This window comes from Mastigoproctus giganteus, chromosome 6 (genome assembly GCF_048544385.1).
Source record: "Mastigoproctus giganteus isolate SK-2022 chromosome 6, ASM4854438v1, whole genome shotgun sequence".
In the NCBI taxonomy this organism is placed as follows: Eukaryota; Metazoa; Arthropoda; class Arachnida; order Uropygi; family Thelyphonidae; genus Mastigoproctus; species Mastigoproctus giganteus.
In genome coordinates this window covers 16,805,483-16,831,185 of record NC_143580.1, presented here as the reverse complement: position 1 = coordinate 16,831,185, position 25,703 = coordinate 16,805,483, and the positions used below count along the sequence as shown (strand labels likewise).

Sequence of the window (25,703 nt, the reverse complement as noted above, 5' to 3'; positions counted from 1 at the left end):
ATAGGATGCGTTCCACGAAATTACTTCGTTAAGCGAAACTTCGTTTTCAGAGGTAAAAATACTATGGCCAGAATAGGGATACGTTCCTACTTAAAGAAAATGAAAAGCTTTATTTTCGAACAAAGAAAAGTTTTATTAAATAAACAGTCAACTTACATACAAAGTGAAATCACATTTTAAAATATGAGTCTAAAGTTGATTGCTTATGCTTTTTTTCTCTTTCATTTAACAATTGCCTATATGGAGTTATTGCATTTAACACTGATCGCTTAACAATAAAACTTCTTCCTAAATCAGGATCATTTTCACTAAAAAAATTTAAAACGTTTTCAATGTCATTTAAGCACCTTTTTAAATCTTTGGTTGTTAACACTTTTTCAGCAGGAACTTCTTTAACTTCGTCTTCATTATCTTTGTCTTCGTTGCTAACAAGGTTTTCTAAATCTTCCACTGAAAAACCATCATCTTCTGCATTCAATAAATTTCTAACATCCTCTTCATCGACATTTTCGAAACCTATTAATTGAGCCATCTGGATAACTTCATTTCTAATTTCTTGGATGTTATTTTCTTCTTCTAGTACAACTTCTGGCCATATTTTGCGCCAAACTCTATGTAAGCATTTCTTAGTGACTTCTTTCCAAGAACTATCAATGTTTTCAATTGCGTTTTTAATGGTGTAGTTTTTCCAAAAAGTTTTAACTGTCATTTCCTCTTTATCCTCTAGTTCAGTTAAACTGCTTAATGTTCGACGCAGATAATAAGCTTTAAATGATGCTATTACTCCCTGATCCAATGGTTGAATCAGGGAAGTTGTGTTTGCTGGAAGAAACAACTTTGACAGGAATGCATGTGTCCAACGTGTTAAGATCAGTAGGATGTCCCGGAGCATTGTCTAACAACAAAAGAGCTTTTTCTTCAAAGTTGTTTTTTTGACAATACCGTTTTACTTCAGGACAAAAGTGGTTAACAAACCAATCAGTAAATAACTCCTTGATAACCCACGCTTTTCTATTTGCTTTCCATATTACAGGTAAATTCATTTTTATGTTACCTTTTAAAGCCCTCGGATTTTCTGAATGGTAAACTAATAACAATTTTAATTTATAATCGCCAGAGGCATTTGATCCAAAGAGTAACGTTAAACGGTCTTTGGCTGCTTTGAACCCAACAGCTGATTTTTCTTCAATAGAAATGAAGCTTTTTGTTGGTAGCCGTTTCCAGAACAAACCGCTTTCGTCAACATTGAACACCAAATTTGGTGGAAATTTTTCCCGTTCAATTATTTCCTTTAGTTTTTCTGGAAACTTCTCCTGTTAATTTTACACTATGAATCCTGGCCCGTTTTTTAAATTTCTCGAACCAACCACAAGAAGCCCCAAAGGTTTCCGTAATTTCTTCAGTTTGTTTAGATTTCAGGTGATTAAACTGGAATATTTTTTATGTTAAATGGGGCTTGAAATTGCGGACTTCGTTATATCGAAGCTTCGTTATCAGAGGTAACGTTAACCGAGGTATGCCTGTATTTACTTTTTTTACCTAATCACTTAAAAATGGATAAAGTTTGCAATGTCAATGTTGAATAAGAAATTAATTACATAACATTCTCTGCAAGCAGCTTTAATTTTTGCACTATCCTAACAAAAGTTAAACATGATTGTGTCCATCATACTTTGTCAAAGTCATGTTAATCCTTGCAAGACACAGACCACAACTATCATAAAACAAAGAAGTTAAAGTTCAACCTACAACTGCTAGACAGACCTATAAAATACTAGTAACCAGACTGAATTTCTTACTTGCCATAACAATCATGTTTTCAACTCCTGGTTTACAACTTTAAAGCAAAATAATTGCACAAAAAGCAATGCTATAATCTTTGTAGATTTCAAATCACATGAGGGCAAGTCAACCGAAAATGAGATTTTCATTATCTGTATTTAAATTATGCACCACCATCGGTGTAAATTTAGGGGCTGGTACTAATGCTTCAACTAAACAACAGGGCACATTGACTGATCTCCGAGTGAGGAGCAATGCATGGCAACAGACACAAAATGGCATTCACAGTTACAGGCAGAAGGTATACTGCGCATATCAGGTTTATTAATCGAATTTGCTTCGTTTGCATAGAATAAAACAAGCAATTTTTCAACATAATATTCTGTATTTTGGTAATCAGCATATGAAAAATTTCTGATAGTCAATGAAATTAAAATTTTAGTGCACCACTAGGCAATTAACATCGAACTATACAATATTGTAGGCGTATCCAGTAATGTTTGTTATACTTGCTGTTGAACGACAGATAAGTGGTAAAAGTTTCCACTTTTCTAGTACAAAGATATACTACTTTGTCTCTCAACTTATCTTTCCTATAAACAACATTCCCTGAGATGTGTCAGCGGAATACTACATTGAAAAATCGCTTATGAGTAAAAATTAAATCACACAAAATCTGTACTATTAATATATTTTTAAAAATTCTTATTTGTTAAGAATTAAATACTGAAAACTGACTGCATAGATTTTTCCATTTTTATTATTTTAAAATATTTCACAAAACCTTGCATGATGCATTTTCAGTTTCTTTTTCATAAGAGCAAACTTTTGATCTTGAGTTAGTGGCCGAACGATGATTTACTAACCATGATCAAACTGTTCAATAGGCGGTCCCATTTGAATTAATAAACATGAGACTAGCCACATTTGAAATTAGCAATGATGCCCTTAAATCGGTTATAATATTATTAATTAAACTGTAGCCTCTCTCACACTTTTGGACAAATGTAAAGTTTGTCCAAAAATGTTTTAAAATGATTCATTCCACTTACGTCTTTAATGACATCTGACGCAGACAATTCTAATCTATGAGTAAGGCAGTGCCAAGTGAAAATGCTTGGATATCTTTGTCGAAGGCTTAAAGTGTGTGCACATTTTTTTTTTTTTTTCAATGTGTTCGGAACCTTGCAATTCTAACTCACATAGATCATGTGAAATTCTGGAATTTCAGATAAATTATCAATATGGATTTGTTGCTTAAGCTCATGGATTCAACAATGAGTATACTTAATTTTGAATTTAAGGAAACAATTTGGAAAATCATTTTATTCCCTCTCATTTCTTTTGCAACATAATTTATTATATTCTTACAGAATACAGAGAGTGAAAAATAGAACCAAGATCTAGACCAGTGGTTTTCAACCAGAGGTGCCACAATAACATTCCATGGGTGCCATGTAATTTGGGTTTAAGTTACTTAAACTTATTAATTTTTTTTAAATTTGTTTATTTCATTATACAGTATCTTTTTAATTTTGTGGTGATTGATGTTTATTTACTCTATATAAAGTACCTCTATATAAAGAATAAAATTATATATATATATATATATATATATATATATATATATATATATAAAATTTTGTATTATGAATTGTAATTTTGTTTATAATTATATTATTGTAATAACTATCATGTAACATTTTTTTTAATATTAGATATATACATATACAGAGAAAGAATTGGATCTAACAAGCAGGGAATTGAGTAGGGATACCACAAAATAAAATAAATTACTTAGGGGGGTGCAGTTATTAAAAAAAAGGTAATTTAATAAGATCTTCATGATCAGAAAATGGTCAATTTTGATTCACTATATAGTAATAAAAAAAAAAAAAAAAAAAAGTAAAGTGCAGCCATTATCAACCCACTGCAGGATGGAAGCCTCCTCAACAATTTATGCTGAGGGAAATGGACCATAATCTGCCGCACTGGTCCAGTGCGGGTTGGCAGATCGACCGTATTCAGCAGTCAGGGGCTTGAACCCCAATCTACTCGAAGAGCGTGTGCTACTGCACTCCCGCTCCTGACCATTCGGCTACGGAGGACTCCACTCTATAGTACGCAGTTCTAAAAATATTTGGGTTCTTCTGCTGCAATAACCACTGCATTTGCATTTTCCTCTAAATGTTTTTCTTGTCCTCCAATAATATTATGCAAATGCATAGTATAAATATTAAAACCAAAAATATTTAAATGAACTTTAGTAAGAGTGATGTACTCGAGTACTTATAATTTAAAAATGTACAAATTTATAACTATACGTAAGAATAGCAAAATTAATAGCAAAAAAAAATACAAGGTTTTAGTGCTTACTCAAGTAAATATGAGAAGATTGCCTTCACAACCACAACAAAACCTTACTCTTTTTATCTTATGAAACATGAATTCAGAGAATCCCATGAACACACTTACATTTTGATAGGTAGCAGTACTAACTGACTACAAACTAAAACAAATCTCCAGGCATGAAATTAAACAATATTACTAGTTTGTGTACGTATGTTAATAAACGTGTTTAAAAATAATAAAACTAAGTATTGCCTAAGAATCAGATTCTAATAAAAATTTATTTTCAATTTTCAATAAATATTTTAATAATATATATATATTTTTTTCAAGTCTTACAAAAACTAGCAGGTATACACTATTCATCTAAAAAAAAAAAAAATATATATCAGAGGTTATACCCTCCACTAGAGCCCTGGTTACAGGCATGCCAAAACTTGAACAATGTAATGTTATTTGATTTCTTAAAGCAAAGGAGAGTAGAAATTCTCCAACATCTGGAAGAGGTATATATCAAAAGTTGATTCACAGCCATGAATGAATGGGCAAAGGAATGCCTTCACACAGGACAAGTTCATATACAGGTGAAAGGATGGATTGAAAAGAGACCACCTCAACTGATGGTTGATTTTTAGTTCTGTACGGCACAGATATGCCAGCACCCATAGTGGTATCTTAATGTACAAGATGGTACTGAAGCCTATTTTTGTGCCAATGAATAAAGGTATATTTCAACCAAATTAATGCTGTAGGTCACAATATCATATGATACAATAGAGCTATGGCTAGTAAGGTAGTATGTTCTAGTAAAGAAAATGATAAGCTACAAAATGGGACTAAATCTAAAAAATAAAAAAGTATGTGTAAAAGTAGAACACAAAGCAGAATGGAACTTGGTATATTACAGTCTATGGAACAGCAATTAAATATAATAAAAACAGGACGAGGTGGATCAGTACTGTTAAACTGCATATTGTATATGCCAGATGCTATCTCAAGAAACTAAGAATAAAATATTATTTTAATAGTTAGAAACTCACAAAATACAAAATGGTTATTTATTTGGCCTTACCAAGCATAAACAGCTGCAGAAATGCCTACAAGAATCAAAGGGTACATCCTTAAGAAAGCAGGAAGGACTACAAGAATGAATAAGGAATATTCTGATTTTTCCCAAAGAAGTAAACCCTTCAAGTACTACATGAAGATCCAGAAAGCAACAGTAAGCCTCATTCCGTATAGTTCATAGGATATACAGCAAACTTTTCAGAACTTGCAGAGGTAGGCAAAAATGTGTTATTTATAAGTCCTTGTGGATTAATAAGGGTAAATAATTAATAGCAAAGTTACGGTTAGTTATGATTAGAGGAGATATCACAAATGTCTGAATACTCCTCTTACAAAGAAGCATAACTTGCATTTAAATATATGAGCTAATGTCTGCTTCATAAAGCACTCAAAGGATTTTCCAAATACACATCTCATGAGACTTCCTAACAGTCCCACAACTACACTTCATTACAGTTGCAATTCTAACCCCAATAAATTATACATAACTGTTTGTCACTTTATAGCAGAAATGTAAAGGGTGTATCTAAAGAATTGTAAGGACAGTGGTTTACTTAAATTTGAGAGAAAACATTGAATGCAGTATTTGGTATTTCCACTCTAATGCAAGCATTTCTTACCTACACAACATATTAACACACTGCATATAACTAGTGATGGCAGTTTAGGCCAACTAAAGAAGAAGTTTTCGGTCATATTTGCAATACAGAATTTAATAATAGATTCAAAATGCCTTCCACAGGTTTTGTTAAAACCAGAACTAGTAGAATATTGTGTGCACCTGTGAAAAGCCGAAGCTGCCTATGAATCTTTAAGAAGAGGAGTCAAGCAATGCTACAAAAAATGATACAATAGTGATTACTGTGAATTTCCAACTCCTTGCTTTTCTACTGAATGTGTGCTATCAATGACAACTCTGAACATACAACCTCACAAATACATATGTGATAGTGATTGCATAACCACGCATCTTTGATCTAAGCCAGTTGTTTCATAGGGAACTGATAAATTAGTCATTTGTTTCTTAAAAGCAATACCACTTTGCAGAGGAGGCTGGTAGAAGCAAAATTATATAAAGCAACTCGTGTTTATTATTACTCATATTATTTCTCCCTGATTGGGGGTTCCACCTCATGACGGGTATTGCTACCAAGTACACAGGGTAGTTGTTATGTCTGGTGTTACTGTTGGCCGAGAAATTCTCTGACTATCCTACAGGTATTCAGGATTGCGACTTTCTGGAGTTCCTTGTAGGTGTTTGCTGGGAGACCTATTGCTGCTAGGCTGTTAGGTAGGGTCTTTGGCAACATACCTGTGGTTGACACGATGATCGGGATGGTCGTTACTTGTTCCATATGCCACATCTCTTTGATCTTTAAGGTCCATATGCCACATCTTTAAGGTCCATATGCTTTGATCCATATGCCACATCTCTTTGATCTTTGATTTTTAAGGGCACAAAAGGTGATATAGTTGTACACGTTGGCACTAATAATATTAAGAGTAGGAGACCGGCAGAATTACTTAACAAGTACAGGTCACTGTTGAACAAAAGCCGAGAATTAGGGTTGAATTTGAAAGTGTCTGCAATTCTGCCCAGACACAATAGGAGGGAGTATATGATGAGAGCATTGTCGATCAATTCGGCCCTGGAAAGATTGTGCAAGGCTCAAGGGGTAGAATTTTTTTCAGCCTGGACTGTACTTGTTAACAGGAGAGATTGCTTCTACAGGGATGGGATACACTTAAATAGAAAGGGTGCAAGAATATTTGCTGATGCTATCGAGGCAGTGTTAGGTGGGTCGGAAAACTGCTAGCTTGGGGGGAGACAAAGACCAATAGATTGACAGTAGCCACTGGCAGAGGTGAAAGAGATTCTTGCACTGCTTCTATTAGAATGAGCAGAAACCTGAAAAACAAGATGCATGGTATTTCAGAGACTGCTGGGAGCCATTGCGGTACAAGAAAACACATGGGTTGTGTTAGGGTAGCTAAGAATAGAAACAGGTGCAGGTATACTTGCTTGTACAACAATGCTAGGAGTTTAGTAAATAAATTTGATGAATTTGAGGTATTGCTCAAAACATCAAAGGCAGATATTGTTGGGATATCAGAGACGTGGTGTCACACAGATATAAGGGATGCAGAACTGCAATTTGGGGAGTACAACGTCCACAGAAAGGATAGACAGAATAGGAAGGGGGGAGGGGTTATGCTATTAGTTAAGAAACACATAAAAACCAAGGAAGTGAAGCCAGTCGACATCGATGGACAGTGCAGTATTGAGTCAGTTTGGTGTGACATAAGCATTGGGAGATCAAAATTGAGAGTAGGAGTGTGCTATAGGCCTAATGACTCTGATGAGTATAATAAGGAACTGTACAGGAAAATAGAGTGGGCCAGTAAATCAGAGAGTCTTATAATGGGAGATTTTAATTTCCCAGATATTGACTGGAATTTGGGGGCTGGTTACTCACACACTAGCAGGGCTTTTGTGGATTTATTGGATGATTGTTTTCTACATCAGCATGTTCGGGTGGCAACTAGAGGGAGTAATACTCTTGATTTGATTATCAGCAGTGATTCTTCATGCATTAAGAATCTGCAGATAAATGAACCACTAGGTGGCAGTGATCACAGTGTGCTGAAGTGGGATTTACTCAAAGAGGTAACTACCATTAGGGGTAAAGGGAAGGGTTATTGCTTCCGTAAAGGCAACTACGATGGACTGAGACAGTATTTAAATTCTATACAGTGGGACCAACTGATGATGTTACCAACAGCAAATTCAAAATGGGAAGCATTCAAAGAACTTATCTTGGAAGCTACTAGGCTTTACATACCAACTAAGAAATATTGTTCAAGGTTTAGGCCAAAATGGATGTCAGATGAACTAATGAGGCATATGGCAGAGAAGAAAAATGCATGGGATACTTACAAATTAACACATGACACAGAAGCCTATGATAGATATAAGTTGATATGCAACCAAGTTACAAAGGAGGTTAGGCAGGCGAAGGCAGATTACGAGAAATCTTTGGCAAGGGATGCAAAGAAAAACAGCAAAGAGTTCTTTACTTATGTAAACTCTAGAAGGAAGGGGATGAATCAGATTGGTCCACTTGATATTGATGGGTCAACTGTTGATGATCCTGCTCAGGTAGCTAACAAACTAAATGAATATTTTGCATCGACATTCACACATGAGGAGTTATTCAGCAAGGGGAATGCCAGAGGTGTATTCAACTCTAGCAGTAAGCTACAGAATCTTGAAATAACTGGGAGTAAAGTGGAGGAGAAACTGTTGAAGATAAACACAAGAAATAAACACAGGCACCCAGGGTGGATGGGATCTATCCAGTTATATTAAAGGAGGCAGCAAAGGAAGTAAGCAAACCCTTAGCTATAATTATGAGAGCTTCCTTGGACTCAGGGGAGGTACCCATAGACTGGAAATGTGCAAATGTGACCCCAATTCACAAAGGAGGATCAAAGGCTGACACAAGTAATTATAGACCTGTGAGCTTAACTTCTGTTTCTGGAAAATTAATGGAGGCACTGGTTAAAGAAGCACTGCAGGATCATTTAGACAAGACTTCAGTTATAGCTCAGACACAGCATGGTTTTGTTAAGGGGAAGTCTTGCCTGACCAACTTGATTGGATACTATGATGCAGTCACAAAAGAACTGGATGCAGGGAATAACTTTGATATTATATACTTGGATCTTAGAAAGGCTTTTGATACTGTTGCACATGGAAGACTGCTACACAAATTGGAGCAGTGTGACATTGGAGGCAAATTGCTGCTATGGATAAAGGGGTGGTTGAGCGGGAGAAGACAGAGAGTGGTAATCAATGGACACTGCTCATCATGGACTAATGTTATTAGTGGAGTCCCTCAGGGCTCAGTGTTGGGTCCATTATTGTTTTCTGTATTCATAAATGATATTGATGATGGTATATCAAGCTTAATGTCCAAGTTTGCAGATGATACAAAGGTTGGCAGGGTTGTCAAGGACACTACTGACACTATGCTGCTGCAACAGGATCTGGAAAGGTTGAGCAGATGGGCTGAGAGGTGGCAAATGAAGTTTAACATTGACAAATGTAAAGTACTACACATGGAAAACAGCAACCCCAGAGCAACGTATCAACTCTGTGGTACTACACTGACAGTGGTAGAGAATGAAAGGGACCTGGGGGTGGTTGTGCAGGCAGATATGAAGTTTTCTGAGCAGTGCAGACGGGCTGCAAGAGTAGCTCATGGAGTATTGTCAATGATATACAGGAATTTTTCCAGCAGGGATAAGGAGGTGATTATTCCATTGTATAACGCAATGGTCAGGCCACACCTAGAGTACTGTATACAGGTCTGGAAGCCTCATTTCAAGAAGGATGTAGAGCTGCTGGAACGAGTACAGAGAAGGGCAACAAGATTAGTGAATGGAACAAAGGGGTGCTCTTACGAAGAAAGGCTTAAGTTTTGCAAATTACAGTGTCTGGAGACTAGGCACCAGCGAGGTGATCTGATAGAGGTGTATAAAGCCTTGAATGGTTTAAGCATGCTCAATGCTGATGGGATTCTTCCTCTAGCTCAGAAAAATCACCTGAGAGGGCATAAATTCAAATTGAGGAAAGACAGATGTAGGATAGACGTGCGGAAATTTGCCTTTAGCCAGCGGGTGGTTGGTTGGTGGAACAGACTCCCATCCCTTGTGGTGGAGGTTGATAGCCTAAATAAGTTTAAGGCTCAGCTGGACAAGTATTTTGAACGAACAGAGGGGTGAAGTGGAAGTGGGTTTTTTTTTTTTTTTTTGGCTGATGCTGCATAAGCTTGCTTTCTTGCATCAAATGCCTCTACTAATGCTAATGCTAATGATCTCCTGGCTTAGGTTCGTGTACTTCCTGATTTTTTTCCCCATGGGTTTTCTACAGGTTGCCAAGTGTTGGCTACCACTATGTCAATCAGATAGGTAGCCTTTTTCTTCTTGTCCACAAGGGTTATGTCCGGTCTGCTGTGCAGGATTGTCCTATCTGTTATTATGTGCACGGCCACAGTACAGGTTGGGGTCTCTAGTACTGCCTGTGGTTCGTACTTGTAGTAAGGTACACTTTCTTTGGTCAACTTGTATTTCCTCGCTAGCTTCTGATGTATTATCCTTGTAACTGGTTGTGTCTATGAGTGTACTCAGTCTGGGTGATCACCTTGCACCCCACTGTGATGTGTTGGATCATTTCTGAGGCCAGGTAGCATCGTTGACGTATCATCGGACACTCCGGGCTCCTTGGAGATGTATTTTCTATAATTTCTGGTGCTGATTACCTGGTCTTGGATGGTAAGCGTGAATCCTTCAGTCTGGGAAGAGCATCCCACTCGTGAGCCATGCATTGGAAGCAGTTTTATCTGTGATCTTGATGGAGATCATTGTAGTGTCTGCCATGCAGTGTCTTCTCTACCCATCTTTCTAGCTTCGTTTGTACCTCCTGGTTGGGGGGCTTCTCGCTTAGGTTGAGTGGGGTATACTGTTTGTCTATCTTCCTAATGGCCTGGTGGAGTGCTGCTGTGTTTCTGGAAGTAATCCTTTATTATTATTAGCTATATGGTGCAAGGAAGCCTGAGGCTTATGCTGCACCAACCAAAAAAAAAAATTTCTGACTTAACCCTGAGAGAGAGAGAGAGAGAGAGAGAGAGAGAGAGAGAGAGAGAGAGAGAGAGAGAGAGAGAGAAGTAGAAAGGAATCACCAAGAAAGAAAGAAAAGAATGATGATATCCAGCTCACGACCCTGAGAGTGCCAAGCCCATGCTCACCAGATGTGAGGCCCAGTTCTCATACTAACTGTAATTGAATACACCAACTATATATGACCAAAACTTTATTAAAATAAATAAAACAGGATAAAATTTGATGCAAAAATAAAATACACCGACAACTGTAGAGTTAAAAGCAATAAAAATATAAATAAAATTAAAATATACATTAAATATTACAAATTAAAAGCAAACAAACATCATAGCTTTTAAAGGTGACCACCTTTATCAACAGTGGAACTATATTGTCATGGCACATCCTTAAATAACATCAGCTGGATCACAGCTCGTGGCACATATTACTATAGGAGCATGGCCAAATTATCATCTACACATGCATGGAAAATGGAAATGGCTCAGGAGGTACCAGGCAGAACCATTCATCCCATTCAAGAATTACAGTCTCAAGGAGAGGGTGAACAGGGATTCCCCACTATCTCTATTAATGATATCATGTTCTGAAGAACAAATCAGCAAGCTCTCAAGTCATTTCCTATGCAAACAATCAACAATTACAGCACTGCCTAGAGAAATTTGATGGTTCTTCTACCAAAAATGATCAGCCACAGCAGATATCCCATAGTCTTCAGTTTCTATTGCTCTAGTACGTTTTCCCCCCATACAATCTTTAAATCTATGTTATGTCTCCCCAACATAACACTCTCCACAATCCAGACATTTGATCACATATACAATTCCACTTGTACGCTCTATAGGTACATGATCTTTTACCTTTGACATGACTGTGTGCAGTCTCCAACACAGAAGCTGCACACAGTGAGTCAGACAAGTCTGTAATATTTTAGAGATCCATTCTGTCAAGCCCAGATAGTAGGGAATGTATGCAGTAGCAGCAAGTGAGAAAGCCTCTCTTTGTCCATGTTCACCTTCTTGAATGTTTGTCCAAATCTTTTGGGGTAGCCACATTTTCGGAAATCCACTATTACATATCTGATCTCCTCCAGTCACTGCTGCAGTGCGATCCAACCCTAACCAATCAGGTCCTAATTACCCTATTTTTATGATTGTTAGCTTGTGCAGTGCTGTAACGTGTACATTGTCCCCAGCACATAAGTTTCCTACACACTCTCGTTTTTACACTGTGGGCCACTCCTACAAACCAGCACATCAAGGAAAGGAGGTACCATCTATTTCCACCTCCAAGGTGGACTAAATGAAACAGGAACATCCACTGAGGAAGTTGAGATCATCCTCTCCTCCCCATATAATGCCAAACATATCATCAACATAGCATTTCAATGATGCATGCATAGAACAGACCCAGTAAAAATTCTCAGACTCCAGCTCTTCCATGGCTACGTTGGCAACAATAACACTAATTGGAGAGTCCTACTGTAAACCTGCTTATACATAGCACCCTGATATAACATGGTAGTGTTAGCGGCAAAATTCAAAATTTTAACAAAGTTTTGGTCATATATGGTTGGTATATTCAACTGCAGTTAGTATGAGTCCCTATTTGAAGAATTAATTACTGTGTTTGCTAAAATAAAAATTTTACATGGGATTACAGTTGCACACGCTTGACTGTGGATGGTTCAAGGGCACAATTTCTTGTCCTAAGGGCATACACTGCTCCTGTGAAATCCTGACTGACATTATTAAAAAAAAAGTTTGGTGGGAAACCCAATGCCTATACAATAAGCTGAACTTATAAAGAAAAGTAAAATTAAGAAACCTTTCACAGACATCAAGGTGGAAACAGGAGACTTAAAGGATATGGCAAATTTGAATAAGATGTTTTACAGAAAAAGGAACATGATAGTAAACAAACAAAAGGAGAATGTGAGAAAATTTATTTTTCAAAAATCTCGCATTCACGGAATCAATGAATGTTAAAATTTTCTTAGAGCAAAATGACTCTGAAGTATGGAATAAATCTACAAAACGGTAAAGAGGCAAAATTCAGTATTACAAGGTATTATTTTCCAAATGAAACAAGACAACAGGGACCCTACTTGCCACTTGTTTGCACTGCACAGAGAACTTAATGTCTGGCTGGTTTGTAACCCTTTCTTCCTCTACTGTTTTCAACTCAACCCTAAACCCTATCAAATGCACAAGTTATTTTGTGGTTGTTATTTCCCAAGTGTGGGAAACCTTGCATTTTGTAACATTAAAACATAGCTGCATTTATCAGACCATTCCTGAAGCTTATGCAAATCATCCTGAAGGAGTGCTGCTTGACACTTCATAAAGCATTCCCATGATCTTCATATTGCCTACAGATACTGACATCTTGCTCTGTACCCCTTCACAATGATATTTAAGAAAATTAGAAACAGGCATAATCCAGTGCCAATCCCTAAGGAACCATACTTCTAATCCTAACCCATACTGACAGGGCTGGTACTAGCATTTGTGGCGCCCGAGGCAAAACCTTGTAATTGCACCTAATTCACATCGTATCGTAACACACATATACAGGGTCCAGTCACATTATTATGACCACCTACCTAGTATCCAGAATATGCGCCTTTCGCAGCATGCACCGCAGCCAGCTGCCGTGGGAGGGACTAAGTCCGTTGAAGGCTGCTACAGTCTGTGACCATACAGACTGCAGTGCACTCCGGAGTTCCTGTAGGTTCCTTGGTGGAGGATCCATCCATCTGATGTGTCGATCGAGGTGGTCCCATAGATTTTCAATTGAATTAAGATCCGACTAATTCGGTGGCCAAGTGAGTATCTTGAAGTCTTCGTCATGCTCCTCAAACCACTCACAGACAATTCTGGTGACATGGCATGGCGCATTGTCTTGCTAATAGATACCATCATCAACGTGTGCGGGTGTACTTGATCGGTGGTGATCGACAGGTAACCATTTGCATTCAGGGTGCCCTCCAGAGGTATCAGCGGACCCAAGCCATGCCATGAAAACATTCCCCAGACCTTTCTGGTAGCCCCACAGTTCATTTGGACGGCTAGTTGAGCACCAGTAGTGTGCTGATCGGTCTTGACCAATCATTTCAGCCGACATTCTGCGATCAATGGCACATGGGGATCCACAACTGGCATGTCGGGTCGTCAAAACTGTCCCATTCGTCCAGGCTTGATACACTTTCATCACTGCAGCACGTGAGCATTTCTCACAGTCTGCTGTTTCAGAAATGCTGGTAACCCTGGCCCAACAACAATTTGCCCATGACAGAAGCTGTTACTGTGTTCGCAGATGCCAAACATCAAGCCTTATATGCTTGCAGTGTGTGAACTTGACATGCACTGTATGAGTCACTAGGTGTGTGTGATGTCTGCATTGGGAGGTGATCATAATATTGTGACTGGACTTTATATATATATATATATATATATATATATATATATATATATATATATATAAAATGTAATGTAAAAGTTAAGCAAAAGTAATAAAAATAAATAAATATAAAGCTATCATTAGAGGCAGCAAATGCACATTCTCCACATGAAGCCTAATTATATCTGATATTTAAAATAAAATAAAAAACATCAGCCAGTAGTACGGCAAAAATGTAGAGCGAAACGAAACGTAAAATAATATAAAATAAACAAACAGGGAAGGGATTGGGTTTAATGACTAAATTATACAGGGGATTATCAACTACTTTTTTGTCTTATTATCTTTACTTTCCCTTCCCTGTTTGTTTATTTTATATTATTTTACGTTTCGTTTTGCTATACATTTTTGCCGTACTACTGGCTGATGTTTTTTATTTTTTTTATTTTATTTTAAATATCAGATTTATTTTAATTATCAGATATATATATATATATATATATATATATATATAGCAGCGCATCTAGCAGAGCCTTTTTTAGGCAGCACCTATGGCGTGTCCCACTTGCGCGCCCGTAACATACTGAGGAGTAACCATTAATCACAACCCTTCATCTCCTGTTATGTGACCATACCATAATCCATCTTAGGATCTTCCCCACTATGTCATTATATTTCAGCTTATAAAGAAATCTTTAAGAACACTAATGTTCTTAAAGATTACACATACAAAAAGTAAATTGATAACATATCAATTTACAGACTAGGAGCATTACAAAAGCAATTAAACTCTACAACCACTTTTCGTAGAATATAAATACTACCTTAATCTTTATATTCTATTGATATTATATATTATCTCATTTATTTTTGTTAAAAAAAAAAATACACAAGCATATATTAAGAATTAGCGATAGAGTGCAAGGAAAACCCTTAAGCTTTTGCTACACCAACCAAAAAAAACAAAACTATTTAACTTGGTCCTCATATTAGCATTAGCAGAGGCATTTGATGCAAGAAAGCAGGCTTATGCAGCATCAGCCAAAAAAAAAAAAATAAATAAATAAAAAATAACCACTTCCACTTCACCCCTCTGTTCGTTTAAAATACCTGTCCAGCTGAGACTTAAACTTATTTAGGCTATCAACTTCCACGACAAGGGATGGAAGTCTATTCCACCAACCAATCACCCGCTGGCTAAAGGCAAATTTCCTCATGTCTATCCTACATCTGTCTTCTCTCAATTTGAATTTATGCCCTCTCAGGTGATTATTATGAGCAAGAGGAAGAATCCATCAGCATTGAGCATGCTCACACCATTCAAGGCTTTATACACCTCTATCAGATCACCTCGCCGGTGCCTAGTCTCCAGACACTGTAATTTGCAAAACTTAAGCCTTTCTTCGTAAGAGCACCCCTTTGTTCCATTCACTAATCTTGTTGCCCTTCTCTGTACCCGTTCCAGCATCTCTACATCCTTCTTGAAATGAGGCCTCCAGACCTGTATACAGTACTCTAGGTGTGGTCTGACCATTGCCTTATACAAGTGAATAATCACCTCCTTATCCCTGCTAGAAAAATTCCTATATATCATCCACAATACACCATGAGCTACTCTTGCAGCCCGTCTGCACTGCTCAGAAAACTTCATATCTGCCTGCACAACCACCCCCATGTCCCTTTCATTCTCTACCACTGTCAGTGTAGTACCACAGAGTTGATACGTTGCTCTGGGGTTGCTTTTTCCCATATGTAGTATTTTACATTTGTCAATGTTAAACTTCATTTGCCACCTCTCAGCCCATCTGCTCAACCTTTCCAGATCCTGTTGCAGTAGCATAGTGTCAGTAGTGTCCTTGACAACCCTGCCAACCTTTGTATCGTCTGCAAACAAGGAAATTAAGCTGGATATACCATCATCAATATCATTTATAAATACAGAAAACAATAATGGACCCAATACTGAACCCGGAGGGACTCCACTAATAACATTAGTCCACGATGAGCAGTGTCCATTGATTACCACTCTCTGTCTTCTCCCCCTCAACCACCCCTTTATCCATAGCAGCAATTTGCCTCCAATGCCACACTGCTCCAATTTGTGCAGCAGTCTTCCATGTGCAACAGTATCAAAAGCCTTTCTAAGATCCAAGTATATAATATCAAAGCTATTCCCTGCATCCAGTTCTTTTGTGACTGCATCATAGTATCCAATCAAATTGGATACTATGATGCAGTCACAAAACCATGCTGTGTCTAAGCTATAACTGAAGTCTTGTATAGATGATCCTGCAGTGCTTCTTTAACCAGTGTCTACATTAATTTTCCAGGAACAGAAGTTAAACTAACAGGTCTATAATTACTTGTGTCGCCCTTTGATCCTCCTTTGTGAATTGGGTCTCCAGTCCACGGGTACTTCCCCTGAGTCCAAGGAAGCTCTCATAATTATGGCTAAGGGTTTGCTTACTTCCTTTGCTGCCTCCTTTAATATAACTGGACAGATCCCATCCACCCCAGGTGCCTTTCTTGTATTTATCTTCAACAATTTCTCCTCCACTTTCCTCTTAGTTATTACAAAATTCTCTAGCTTACTGCCAGAGTTGAATACACCTCTGGCATTCCCTTATCTGAATAACTTCTCATGTGTGAATGTAGATACAAAATATTCATTCAGTTTGTTAGCTACCTGAGCAGGATCATCAGTAATCTGATGATCCTGCATGAGTAATCTGATTCATCCCCTTCCTTCTAAAGTTTACATAAGTAAAGAACTCTTTGCTGTTTTTCTTTGCATCCCTTGCCAAAGATTTCTCTTAATCTGCCTTTGTCTGCCTAACCTCCTTTGTAACTTGGTTACAGATCAACTTGTATCTATCATAGGCTTCTGTGTCACGTGTTAATTTGTATGTATCCCATGCATTTTTCTTCTCTGCCATATGTCTCATTAGTTCATCTGACATCCACTTAGGCCTAAACCTTGAACAATATTTCTTAGTTGGTATGTAAAGCCTAGTAGCTTCCAAGATAAGTTCTTTGAATGCTTCCCATTTTGAATTTGCTGTTGGTAACATCATCAGTTGGTCCCACTGTACAGAATTTAAATACTGTCTCAGTCCATCGTAGTCGCCTTTACGAAAGCAATAACCCTTCCCTTTACCCCTAATGGTAGTTACCTCTTTGAGTAAATCGCACTTCAGCACACTGTGTTCACTGCCACCTAGTGGTTCATTTACCTGGAGATTCTTAATGCATGAAGAATCACTACTGATAATTGAATGAAGAGTGTTACTCCCTCTAGTTGCCTCTCAAACATGCTGATGTAGAAAACAATCATCCAATAAATCCACAAAGGCCTTGCTAGTGTGCGAGTGACCAGCTCCCAAATTAAAGTCAATATCTGGGAAATTAAAATCCCCCATTATAAGACTCTCTGATTTACTGGCCCACTCTATTTCCCCGTACAGTTTCTTATTATACTCATCAGAGTCATTAGGCCTATAGCACACTCCTACTCTCAATTTTGATCTCCCAATGCTTATGTCACACCAAACTGACTCGACACTGCACTGTCCAGCAATGTCGACTGGCTTCACTTTCTTGGATTTTATGTATTTCTTAACTAATAGCATAACCCCTCCTCCCTTCCTACCCTGTCTATCCTTTCTGTAGACATTGTACTCCCCAAATTCCAGTTCTGCATTCCTTATATCTGTGTGACACCACATCTCTGAAATCCCCACAATATCTGCCTTTGATGTTTTGAGCAATACCTCAAATTCATCAAATTTATTTACTAAACTCCTAGCATTGGTGTACACGCAAGTATACATGCACCTGTTCTTTTTCTTAGCTACCCTAACACAACCTATGTGTTTATTTGTACCCCAATGATTCCCAGCAGTCTCTGAAATATCCTGCATCTTATTTTCCAGGCTGCGGCTCATTCCAATAGAAGCAGTGCAAGAATCACTTTCACCTCTGCCGGTGGCTACTGTTAATCTATTAGTCCTTGTATCCCCCCCCAATCTAGCAGTTTTCCGACCGACCTAACACTGCCTCGATAGCATCAGCAAACATTCTTGCGCCCTTTCTATTTAAGTGTATCCCATCGCTGTAGAAGCAGTCTCTCCTGTTAACAAGTACAGACCAGGCTGAAAAAAATGCTACCCCTTGAGCTTTGCCCAATCCTTCCAGGGCCGAATTGATTGACAGTGCTCTCATTATATACTCCCTCCTATCGTGTCTGGGCAGAATTGCAGACACTTTCAAATTCAACCCTAATTCACGGCTTTTTTTCAACAGTGACCTGTACTTGCTAAGTAATTCCGCCGGTCTCCTACTCTTAATATCATTAGTGCCAACGTGTAGAACTATATCACCTTTTGTGCCCTTAAAAGATGATATCCGCTCTACAACGTCATCGACCTTTGCCCCTGGCAGACATACCCTGGTCCTGTTCCACCTATCCTTTTTACAAAGCATGTTTCCCGTTTCCCTGACAGAGTCACCAACAACTACTAGTTCCTTTGGGACCAGTGCATTCTACCTTGGGGCTGCCACTGTGTTGCGTGATTACCAAGTGCAAGCTCTGGCATTGGTGTGGGCAGCTGAGAGCTTGATGGGCCCTAAATATAGTTCCTTTATAGTACCTTTCAATCAGCCCCAACCACCCACGGAGGCAACTTAGTCCAGTAATTAACTCACTGACTCAAAGAAATCTTCCTGCAATCCAGTCTAAACCTCTTCCCCCATAATTTGAATTGATGACCCCCCTAAGTCCTGGAATCATTTACAATTCACCCTCATTCGTTTTACTTTCTCCTCTCAAAGCCCTATACAGCTCAATCAAGTCTCCTCTAAGTGCCCTGTCAAAGCTCTGTATCCCACATATTCAGTCTTTTCTCGTATGGATGCCCTTTTGCCAATCTCACCTAGCACATTTCCTGCCTTTGAATTCTTTAAAGCTCAATGTATGTGTGGGTTCTTTTTAGGTGTGGTCTCCATACATGAACACAATATTCAAAACGTGGTGTTACAGTTGCTCTGTTCAATAGGACACTGCTTGGAAAACTTAGCATCTGACCATATTGTAACTCCCAAATCTCTTTCTTCCTCCCTGTTTTTAGTTCAAACTCACCAAGCGTATACTGAGGTTGCTGTTCCCCAGACATAAAACCCTTGTATTTTACTTCATTAAAAGACAGCTGCCACTTTTCTAAATGTCAGTATCTAAGTCAGTCAATCTGAAGATCTGCTTGGTGCTAATCATTAACTCTACCAAACTTGATGTCAAGCCCTCTATTTCTTCACTGATGGCCGACCGGGCTAGCCGAGTGGGTAAAGTACCTGCCCGGCAACCCAAAGGTCGCGGGTTCGATTCCCGCCTCGGGCTTGGATCAAAGTACTGCAAAAACCTTGGGAGGTGCAATATGGCCACAGAAGCCGATGCGCCAACAACTACCAAATCAAAAAAAAAAAAAAAATCTTCACTGATGTCATTTAGCCAAGCAATAGTACTGCATCACCTTACTGCCCCAGCAGCAGAATATTTAATCCTGGTGACTCACTGATTGGGGATTAATAGTTGTTACTTTTTATATCTTCTTAATAGCATCTTTAGTCTTGTATGTGCTGCTTTGTTTGTCTTATATTATTGTTCATTTTGTGTGAGCAGAGTGGCCTGTAAGGTGACACAATATCATTTACATTACTCTATTGTCTGATCAAGAAAAGTTTGTTACATAGTCAAACACTGATTTTCATCACAATGGCATTTTTCAATATCCAAAAGCTTCTCAAAAAGTTTACCACTCACCTATGCTGGCATTATCACAAAAAATAAGAAATTCCTATAGTGTTAATGGCCACAAACTTGGAGGAAAAAAAACAATATAAATTATTTTGTATTAATAATACAATATAAATTATTTTGTATTATTATTTCATATTTATAACATTCATTATATAACATAGACAGAATAAATAGTTTATATATTTTTAAAGAAATACGTTAATTTCAAAGTGTTTTTCGAATACTGACCTAATATTTTGTTAGAATAATGGCAGTTTATGCAACTAATGCCTTCACAAACTTAAATTTGGCAGATTCATTGTTTCGTGTTTCTATTTTATGTTACCAACATTTTTCTGAAAATTTAAGTATAATTAATAACAGTATTTTCATTAAAACTAATGAGTATTTTAATAACCAAAAAACAGCATTTCCAAAACTTTGAATTATTATTATTAAAAAAAAGTGAAGAAATAAAATTAATAAGCATTGCACACTGGTAAAATTTTCAAGTACTAGTACACTCCAAGCACAATTCAAAAAATAAGAAGTCTTTTTCAAATATTAAAGTTAAAATCTGAGGCCTGTCAGGCTACCGACATCACTCCTCTTACACAAAATATAACAAATACTCTGCCAGTTTAAGAATTCCAAAAACTGTAATACCAGTTTTGGGGACCAATCCTTGGAGAACTCTGCTTCTTATGTTGGCCTAGTCTCAAACAGAGCCAGATTTACCATGAAGCTTAAGCTTCAGGGCCCCTTCCAAGGCCTTAGCAATGTGTTCACATGGCCATATGTTTTTATGAAATTTGCAAGTAAGATATTTTAACCACAATCAGTTTTAAGACCGATGTCTCTTTCCACTCCGACTCCCCCCTCTGTCACACTTCCACTCGTGTCAGGTAGCATTGGAGTGGCTGCAAGCATTTTTGGGATCCGGCTAAGGAGAAATTGAGTTGAGGATACATTTAGTTTGGGTTTAGTGTGATATATTTATGTGGTTCACCATCACTTCCGTGTATAGTTAAGTTATTGTTAGCCATCCCAGTGCAGGAGTCTGAGCTTTATAATGGGCAGACCATCTCGTTAAGATGGTCTGCCCATTATAAAGCTGTTCAAGCTTTGAACTTAGGTACAACAGCATTTTAAGGACTCTACAATATATTTTCAAAGACTCGGAAGAGAAACCCAAACACAAACGAGATGCAACAAGTTTATTCAAAAAGTTGATAAAGCCAGAATACGCCATTTTAACTGCAATTTGGAAAGTTTCAATAAAACAAGTGAGAAATTACAGACTTCCGATTTGGACATATATGAAGGGCGCCTTCTTTTGTCATCTTTAAATTTATTTATTAAAGGACTAAGGGAAAAGTCAGATAAAAAATTAATGGAATACTAGGGGACTTTGCGTCCCTGCTCGCCAACCCCCGTGCACGCTTTTCTACGTAAAATGTAGAGGTATGATAGAGTAAGTCAAATGTTTTCTACGTAAAAGACAACTGTTGAAACACACTGATGTTCTTCCTCTCCCCTTTTACTCCCATCCTTCAGCTATCTCCCTCACTCGTGTTTTTTTTTCTCTTTTGTTCTCTGTCAGGAAGCTCAGGAGGAGAGCAGCCAGAGTACTGTGGACAGCCTGGGTCACCTCCCAGTGGTGATGACGGGCAATGTCAAGTCCCACTAGGGGCCCTGCAACCAAGAAGCCAGCACAAACAGAACCCAACACTAAACTACACATTCAACACACAACACTTTTCTGGCTTTTACAGAGGTTCTATATTCATCACAAGAGTACTGATGGTGCAGATGTGGGAACCCACAGATGGCACCTTACCCAAACACTACGCCACTATGATCGATATCTAATCAGGAAATGACCTATGTAATTATTTACCTGTGCATTTGTAGTGGTGTAACTGACCTGCTCACTTGTACCACGTGGCCCACATCCCTCTTCTCCCATTGGCTACCACACCACATGGCATTCTCAAGGTGGAATAAATGTAATTATTTACCTGTATTTACCTATGTAATTATTTACCTGTGTTTGCATAGGTCACTTAGGAAAAGGCCTTTGCTTCGGGTTCCATAATGCATGAGGAATATTGTTACATCCGAAAGAGCAGAACTAAAATATTTACAAATTATACAAATATTTAAAATATTTATAAATATATAAACTATATCGGGTCCCTTCACCAGCTGACATCACAATGGAACATCAAACGATGCCGTGTGTGGTCATGTATTATAGAGTGAAGCATGTGCACAAGATTGGTGAACGTTATGGAGACAGCTGTTTTCAATGGAAGACAACAATGTAATTATCTACCTGTGCATTTTTAGTGACGTAACTGCCCCACCCTCTTCTCCCATTGGCTCGAATAAATATCACTAGGAGGAAAACCTTTTTAAATGTGCGAGATGAAACAAAAGCGATAAAGATGAGCGATGAAATCAACAGAAATTATTCTGACACAGAGAAGCAAACTGTAACAACAAAATTTTCAGATCATACCAAAAGCAGTAATTCATTAAGAGGAGAAGATAAATTTTGAATTTAAGTAACGATAGGCTCTTGGATTGTTTGATAATCCATTTAATAAAAAGGAGCGAATCATACGAACATGTTGGAAAAAGATTTAACACGAAACTGACATCAAAGAAGATTACATACAACTCATAATAAGCTAATACAATGAGGACATTGACGACAAACTAGTCGTCAATTCAAAGAGTATATGGTATAAGATTAGTCAGTGCACAAGAAAACTTGGAATTCCCTGAAATCTTACAGCTCATATATTAAAGAAACTTGATAGAGGTTATCCACATTTTGCAACAATCCGAAAAATTTTCATGATATTACTAATTACGAGTTGTGAAACTGAAAGAAACTTTCTAAACTATCAATAATAAAAAACAAATTTCGATCGACCATGCTAGATGAAAGACTAAATTATCTTTCCTTTCTCTCTAATGAAAATATTAAAAAATCGTTGTCATATGAAGAGGTGATCAAAAAGGTTTAAAAATGTAAGAAAAAAGTATTTTAATCAAAAAAAATGTTTTTTTTCTGGATTTTGTGATGTTTGTAGTATTTGGCAACTTATTACAAATTTTATAAATTTGTGGTTTCTTTTCTCATTCTAAATAAATATTCACTTTCGTACCTAATTTTGTGTTCATAACTTTGTATTCTTTTTCTTAAAGTGGGCCCCAAAAATCATGTAAGTGACTATTAATTAGAAACCTCTATCTCCTGCCCTTCGGCCATTCTGTAATCCATCTAAGGATTTTCCCTGCGATTCCAACAAGTTCAAACTTAAACAGTAATCTCTCATGTGAAACTGTGTCAAATGAGTTGCAGAAATCCAAGTAAACAAGGTTGAAATTAATACTTATATCCAGTTCATGAGCAACTATCAAAATAGCTAACCACTTTGATTAAACGTGATTATTCCTTTACAAAACCATGTTGTGTTTCCTTAAATTCCATTTTTATCTAAGTGAACTTGTGTTGCAGTCTTGAATATTTCCTCCATGATTTCCCTGTCACTGAAGTCAAATTAACCAACCAGTTTGACCTCAGAGACAGAAAGCTAAAATTAAAATGTTAATTAAAAAATATAAAAAATGCAGAATCTTCCTCAAATACAGTGATGCCCTCATAATTAACCTTAATGGTTCAAAAATCAAATAATTTTAAAAAAACATGAAAAAATAAATAAGCTTATTGTTACTTTTTTGTTTTTCAATGTGATAATATCCTCCACATATATTTATATATAACACAATTCAGTTTCATCAATTTCCAAATCAGAATTCCACAGAATTTATTGATGTATGCCCATATAAAACCATTTCCATTAATAGGGGCACCTCTGTAGCCAGGTGGGAAGGAACAGCAGTGCGTAGCACACGCTTCTTGATTAGACCAGGGTTCGAGCCCGTCACCACCAAACACGGAAAGGTCAGGGAATGACCACCGCATATCCCGGAACAATATGGCCTTAGTTGCTAATGCTCCTAAAAACCAAATAACTAACTGACAGGTACAAGATTTTCTTCCAATTTTCAAAACTATTTTCTTACTACCATCTGAATCTAAACTGAATATAATATTACTGAATAACTGAATCTAAAATTACTTGGAAACAGAAAATAGCACACCTATTTGAAGATTTCCAGACAATTTATAAATAAAATGTCTCTCTCTCTCTCTCTCTCTCTCTCTCTCTCTCTCTCTCTCTCTCTCTCTCACACACACACTCTCCCTCCCCTTCATATACATCTCTTTACAAACAACACGATGTTCACACGTACATAACAATACACGTATGTAAAGTCCACATGGAAAAAATCTGAAACTAAACACTGCATTAAAACTAGCTTTAATTTATAAATTTCTTTTTCCCATACTACATGAAAAAAAAATAATAATAATTGCCAGATTTCTATTTGTCTAATTTTAATGGCATTTTGGATATCTCAACAAATTCATCTAAGAGAACTAAATATAGAATTTCATGAAAATCCAGCTAATTAGAGTTAAGCTGTTAGTGGAGACTGACAGATGGCCATGGTAAAGTGAATACCTGTTGTCTTTACCGTGTGTGTGCGCGCGCTTTGTTTGTTTGTTTGTTTTAGAGTTTTATGGCGCATTAGCATCTGAGGTGTACGTACGCACGCACGTAACCCTCATATAACATGGCAGTTAGGTTCCTATAAAATCTCATGTAGTGCAAAACAGTGTTATATGGGACTAAGAACCAGTTCAAAAAGGGGAATTATGTTCCAAAAGCTAACAAAAATACACCTTTTTTTTTTTTTTTTTTTTTTCAACTACTGGAAACTTAAATTTTATTAAAAATAGTAATAACTGAACTAGTAAACTGCTGAACTACTGAAATAGTAAAACTTCTTACAAACTGTGATACATATACGTCGGTAATGTACGTTCATTTAATTTTCTCTCTTCATCCATCCCTACAAAGCACAATCAAACAAGAAAGATTTCTCTGTTGCAGAATATCTTCACCTTCTGAACTTTCTTCTGCAGCATCTAGATTTCATATATCTTCTGTGCACTTTAAAAAGATCTATAAGGTTTGTTTGCTTTATAGATCTTTGTAAATTTCATGGTATGGAACTAAGCATTTTTGAAGCTCTTTTTTGATCTTTATGTTCCTTTCAGTCGCAGGATCTGCATTCAAAAATAAGATTCTAATTGCTTGGCTAAGTTTATGCCTTCCTGTGCTTTTTAGTGTAAAATTTGGAACTTCAGAATTTATCTGCTGTATCATCCTCTGAATTGATTTGGTTTACCTCCAATGCCATTTCCACTAAATCCACTTCACAAGCCTCTTTTACTACCAGTAATTCTTGAACATCTTCAGTAGCCATATCATCAAAACCTTCTCCTCCTACCAACTTAGCAAGTTCTACTATCACACAGATTCTGTTTTTTGCCAGTTTGACCATATTTCTTGAATGAACTGATGCTGGCCATACATTTTTCCAACACGCATTTAATGTTGACAGTTTAACTTCTGTGAGCGATAAATCTATGATTCGGATAGTCCACAATTGAAAAATGTTTTCATGCTTGCATCAAACTTTG

General features: G+C 37.3%; 1 protein-coding gene across 10 annotated transcripts in view; it reads right to left on the bottom strand.

The window, feature by feature from the left end:
- The window catches only part of LOC150084011 (serine/threonine-protein kinase MARK1), a 343,303-nt gene that overhangs the window by 281,826 nt on the left and 35,774 nt on the right, over positions 1–25,703 (bottom strand). The gene's annotated exons all lie outside the window — the stretch shown is intronic.